This window comes from Tursiops truncatus, chromosome 10, assembly GCF_011762595.2.
Source record: "Tursiops truncatus isolate mTurTru1 chromosome 10, mTurTru1.mat.Y, whole genome shotgun sequence".
NCBI lineage: Eukaryota > Metazoa > Chordata > Mammalia > Artiodactyla > Delphinidae > Tursiops > Tursiops truncatus.
In genome coordinates, this window is record NC_047043.1 from 60,362,458 (window position 1) to 60,368,457 (window position 6,000).

Below are 6,000 nucleotides of genomic sequence, written 5' to 3' on the forward strand. Positions count from 1 at the left end.
TTCCCTTTTTTTTTCAAAACAACTTTAAATGTAATGTAAGTATAGTTGATTTCCAGAGTATTCCCGTTAGGTCAGGTACGGCACAAGTTCCAATTACAGTTTCCTATTCTAGTTTCTCGCATGATCATTAGATTTTATTTCACATGACCAACCCTTAAGTAACCATGTAACCTAAGCAGCATTTACTAAACATCTACTTGGTGTTCCCCCCAAACACACCTCCTCTTTGACTTTCCAGGAAGTCCTTCAAGCCCTCTCTTTTTACTGATTGTGTCACCTTTCTTCCTCCTCACCCCACTTCATTCCCGACCCTCTGTAGATCTCACAGTACATCAATTCAGCCACCCTCTTGGCAGAATCCTTAATCTTAGACATCAACAGGAGCTGTCTATAGCCCTCACAGCATTAATTACAGTCTCTTACATCTTCAATCTCCCTTTCCTTCAGTCCATAAAGTTCTCAAATATCTTGCACATAAAAAACTTCACCTTCAAAAAAAAATCCAAGCGTCTAAAAGAAAAGTTTTCCCTCCCATTTATTCAGCTAACTGCAATCTGGACGTCTTTCTGAATTTTTCCCTCTTCCTCACCCAAAAAGTGAATTCATGGTTACTTTCTCTATCCCTCCACATGGCCTTCTGCAGTCACGTCTCAGTGCACCTCCTTGCCTCAGACCTCTCCTGCAAACACCAGCTTCCTCACCTACCACTCTACACAGTGCTACCAGAATACTCTTGACAAAACCCACGACAAATCACGTCACCCGTGCTTAAAAAACCTATGATTTCTCAGTGTCTCAAAAGTAAAATCAAAGTCTTCACAGAGTACAAAGCCCTCTATTATCCAGCCCCTGTCCTACCTATTGTGGTAGAAATCTTCAACCCCCTTCTGAGCCACCCATACTTTTTTGTACCATAAGCTCCATTCTTTTTCTTCTTCTTTTTTTTTTTTTAAATCTTTTCTCTCTCTGTCTCTCTAACCTGCTTTATGGGGAAGTGCTTCACATCTAACTTTCAGTTTACTACTTCTTTTATCATCTATGTCTGATTTTAGGTGTACTCATCCATTGGGGATTTTATTCCAATGGAAATGTTCCGTTTCCAGAAGTTGTATTTGAATCTTCACCAAGTTGGCTTGGTTATTTGTGAGAATAAATTGTGCCTTGCTCATATATCCTATTTTCGCTTTTACAGCTTCAAACATTTAATCCTACTTTTTTTTTAACATCTTTATTAGAGTATAATTGCTTTACAATAAGCTCCATTCTTGATGAACGATACCTAAATCCCAGGACTCTGCTGTCAACCGTAAGCCGGGGCACCTGGCGTTAGGCTGGGGCACCTGACCTGAGGCCAGGCACTTGACTGTGGGCCAAGCAGCCCCGCCCCCGCCCCAGCCCCGCCCCGCCCCGCCGCCCAGAACTGCGCGAGGGTCCGCAAGGACCCGGAACTCCTCGCTCTGCTTTTCTTGCCTCCGGTCGCTGATTGTCCCAAAGCCTGAGAGGAGGGCGGCGCGACCCCCGCCCCCGCCCAAAGCGTCACTGCCACCGCAGGACAGACCCCGGCGGCCGAAACCCCGTCTGCCCTGTGGGCGGCGAGCCAGGTAAGTCGGTCCCGACCCTTCACCGCGTCCCTGGGCTGCTGCTCCAGGCGCACTGGGTTCGCTCAAAGTGGCTGCTACTGCAGCTTTTTAGGAAGAGCTGCACACACCGTCTTAATCCTGGGGAACTTTGGTCCCTCCTCTCGCCGGTGCCCTCCGCCCGGCTTGCTCGGGCCTCCCGGGGTGGGGAGGGGCCCGCCTTGCGCGTCCCGATGGGAACTGGGGAGGGGAGGTGCAGAGTCCGGGCTGTAGTCGCGGCGCCCCTCCTCCTGAAGGCGGGGAAGCGAGGTGGGGGGGGCCTGTGCGGGGTCCCAAGGCTGGACCCGCTGCGGTCGGACTCAGCCTCAGCCTCCTAACATCCCCTCCCGCTCTTACACTAGGTTCCAATAATATTTAATTGCGTCTTGCGGCGTTCTGACTTAAAACTCATCTGTAAGCTAGCAGGTCCCTTGATTCAGCCAAGCCCCTCTGCGCTCCTTCCTCTCTGAGATAAAGCACCAGGCGGGAGGGGACGGGGGATTGGGTCCCTCGTCTCCCTTATCTCCCTTGTCTCCCTTGTGTCAGAATCGAGGGAGACAGTTAGGAGGTGGTCCCTGCTGCCTCAAGTGAGTATTGATCACCGTTGACCCCTGAGAAGTACTGTTAAAATGATGCGTTCCTCCTTCCCCTTGAAGGACGTGGGTGGGCTTTAAGGCTCCAGTTCCCCACCCCTTCCCCTTCTTCCAGGTACGACCCTGCAACCGGTGGTCTTGCAAGCCTGGCTTCCAGTCCCAGAAATTTCCAGACTCCGGGAAGAATCCAGGCTCCAGAGATGGTCGCAGGGGGCTGGAGCTTAAGAAGTGCTGCCCCATGGGTTCCGGAGGTGGAGGGAGGAAGGGTGAACGGAGTAGTGGGGTGGAGTAGGGAGGGCTGAGTGCCCTGAGAGACTTTGAGAGATAAATACGTCCCTCTGTAGAGCAGTTGATTGCACTTAGAGGGAGAGGAAGAACGAAATCAGGCTGGAAGGTGCCCAAGGCCAAGCAAGCCCCTGGGCTGGGCGGTCAGGAGGAAGGGACGAGAGCTGTCGTTAGAGGGGATGGACGCAAGAGGGCTCAGGAGCACCGGCGGAGCCCAACTGCTTCTCCCAGGTCAGACTTCCAGGCTCTGAGATGGGGCGGGAGGTGGGGTTGGTGGAACCCCAAGGTGGTGCCCAGAGTGAAGGTGTTGGTTACTGGAAAAGTGGGTGTTGGCATCTGGAGAAGGGGGTTGGCGATCATGTCTCAGGAGCGTGTAAGAGTGCTGGTATTTTGGTGGGCGGGCTGTGGTCATCCCTGTGCCCTTTCTTTCTCTCAAGACTTTTTTCGAAACTTCCTTATTCCTTTTCCATCTGAGCATCTTCCTCCGGTCGCCACACCCCTCTAGGGCAGTGCTGACCTAAAGCCAGTTCACCTGAATTAAGGTGGAGATGATTGATTTACAGCAAGGCCAAATCACTAGACTTCAAGTCACCTGAATTAAAGCAGACTCAGGTGATTTCAGAGGCTGCATGATTTAAAGTAGTGGGGTGAAATATCAAGGGTGAGTGCCCTGGGAGACTTTGAGATATATATATGCCCCTGTATAAGGCACTTCATTGAGCTTAGAGGGAGACGAGGTAGAAAATCAGGCTGGCTGGTGCCCAAGGCCAGCAGAGGCAGGACTCCGTAGCCAGTGATACCTGGCTTGACTCCTGGGCTTGCAGTTTTCCAGCTCTAGGCCTGGATGGGTGTTGGCACGTTGAAAACAAGGCTGTTGGTAGTGAATGCAGAGCTTGTAAAAGCGCTGGTATTTTGTGGGTCGGGCTCTGCTCATCCCTGTGCCCTTTCTTTCTCTTGCTAGATCTCCCGAAACTTCCTTCTCTTACCATCTGAGCCTCTTCCTCCTGTCCCCGCACCCCTGTTTGTGGACCTGACTTAAAGCCAGGGCACCTGAATTGAGGGGGAGCTGATTGATTGAAAGCCAGGTCACATCAAGTCACTTTAAGGCCTAATTGGAATAAAGTAATGGGGTGTTGTAGGGAGGGATGAGTGCCCTGGGAAACTTTGCGAGACAGTAGGACCCTAAGTGGGGCACTTCACTGTCCTTAGAGGGAGGGGAGATAGGATATCAGGCGGGCTGGTGCCCGAGGCCAGTGTAGCCCCCAGGGCAGGGGAGGGAGGCTGTTTGAAGGGCTGAGAGTTGTTGTTCCAGCGGACATCCGCCAGGCGGCGCCAGAGGACTGGTGCAACCCAGCTAAGGCTCCCTGGCTGGGCCTCAGGGCCAGGAGACGGCTTTGGAGCAACTTCAAGGTCGCGGGCAGACATGAGGGCTTGGTTACCCAGTGGCTTTGACCCTCTGGCTCAAGTTGCCTCGCCTGAAATAGGGGACAGAGGTCTGCTTTCGGCATTTGATGGGGGCCCTTCCAGCCTGATCTGGTGGCCTAGTGGCTGGACAGCGTGAAGGCTGTCTGTGGGCTGACTTCCCTTTATTTCTCCAGAGGCAGGACTCTGGACCCTGGAATACCTGGCTTGACTCCTGGGCTTGCAGTTTTCCGGCTGTAGGCCTGGGTGGCTGGCTGTAGGTATGTTGAAAACGTAGCTGATGGCCATGAATGCAGGGCTTGTAAAAGCGCTGGTATTTTTGTGGATCAGGCTCTGCTCATCTCTGTGGCCCTTTTTTTCTCTTGCAAGTTCTCCTGAAACTTCCTTCTTTGCTTTTCATCTGAGCCTCTTCCTCCCGTTTCCACACCTCTGTTTGGAGACCTTACCTAAAGACAGGTTACCCGAATTAAGGCGGAGCTGAATTAAGAGGAAGCCGTCTATAGGTAACTTCTATTGTATGCAAACATTTTTTTTTTTTTGGCTGTGTTGGGTCTTTGTTGCTGCACACAGGCTTTCTCTAGTTGAGGCGAGCGGGGGCTACTCTTCCTTACAGTGCATGGGCTTCATTGCGGTGGCTTCTCTTGTTGCGGAGCATGGGCTCTAGGCTTGCGGGCTTCAGTAGTTGTGGCACGCTGGCTCAGTAGTTGTGGCACACAGGCTTAGTTGTTCCGCAGCATGTGGGATCTTCCCGGACCAGGGATTGAACCCATGACCCCTGCATTGGCAGGCGGATTCTTAACCACTGCGCCACCAGGGAAGTCCTGCAAACACTTATTTAAAAAATCAATGCTAGGGAAACAGAAGAGAGAGAAAGGTGAGTCCTAGTATCTATGTCCTCATGGTTATTATGAGACTCCTAGTGCCAAAATCCCAGGGTATTATGAAGATTAACTCCAATAATATACATGAGGTTTCCAAAACCATAACCTCCTTGTGAACACATAGTACATGCTCAATAATCATTGCACTAATGCCTATATACATGTTGTTTAACAAATAGACATACTCAGATGTTACAGCCTTTATTGCCTTCTGTAAACTTTAAAGTGCCAGCCAAACATGTGATCCTTCAAGATGTTGATGGTGGTCTTTCTTGGAACTGAGAAAAGGAGTATTTCCTGCCATATCAGTAAACAAAGGATGTCACAGTCATCAGCACTTGCAGCCCTCCAATGAGGCCTGGTGAGCCCTGAGGGAACTCAGGAAGGAAAGAATACCTGCCATCTAGCAGCCATCAGACTGCAGCCGCTCCCTACCGTGAGCCCTGAGGAAACTCAGAATGTGAAAATACAGGATACTGGCCTCAGATAGCTGAGGTGCCTATCAAAGGAATGATTTCGGTGAGCCCAGACTCTTGCATCTTCCCATACATAGAAAAGCGCTAAATTCCTTAACTTGGGATATCTGGTTTTCTTGAATTAACAATAATCCTTTTATGTTCCTGACTACCTGCACTTTGTTGCAAAATGTCTATATAACCTGGCTCCCCACCTCACCTCCTCTGAGCAATGTTCTCAGGGTTACTTGAGATGCTGCCTCCCGGGCTTGAAGCCCTAAAAATTCCCGCTGAATAAGACATAACTCTCAACTTTCAGGTTGTGAATAATTTTTTAAGTACACAGAACCAATAATAGTCACTTTGAGATAAGGTATGTGGTGGAAGGGGCTGAGGTGTGGTGTGCCTGCTTTCTCTAGTGCTACTAAAAACAGGTCTGGGGGAGCATCCTCGGTACAAGGAAGAAATTTGTTAAAGCTGCCAATTCATGGGCCCCGCTCCAAACCTGCAGAAGCCCAGTTTTTTCCATGGGTGCTTGAATGCTTTGTATGCATATTGAAGTTTGAGAGGCAAGATTTACATAAGTGCTTTGCACTCTAGGCTTACAATAAAGATGACTTGAAGAGTTTTAATTACTACTATTACCTGTGACCTCCCTCACAGATTCTGTCTACTGGCTTGGGTGAGCGTGCATTTTAAAAAATGAAGTATAATTGACATACAATATTGTATTTGATTCAGGGTTTCA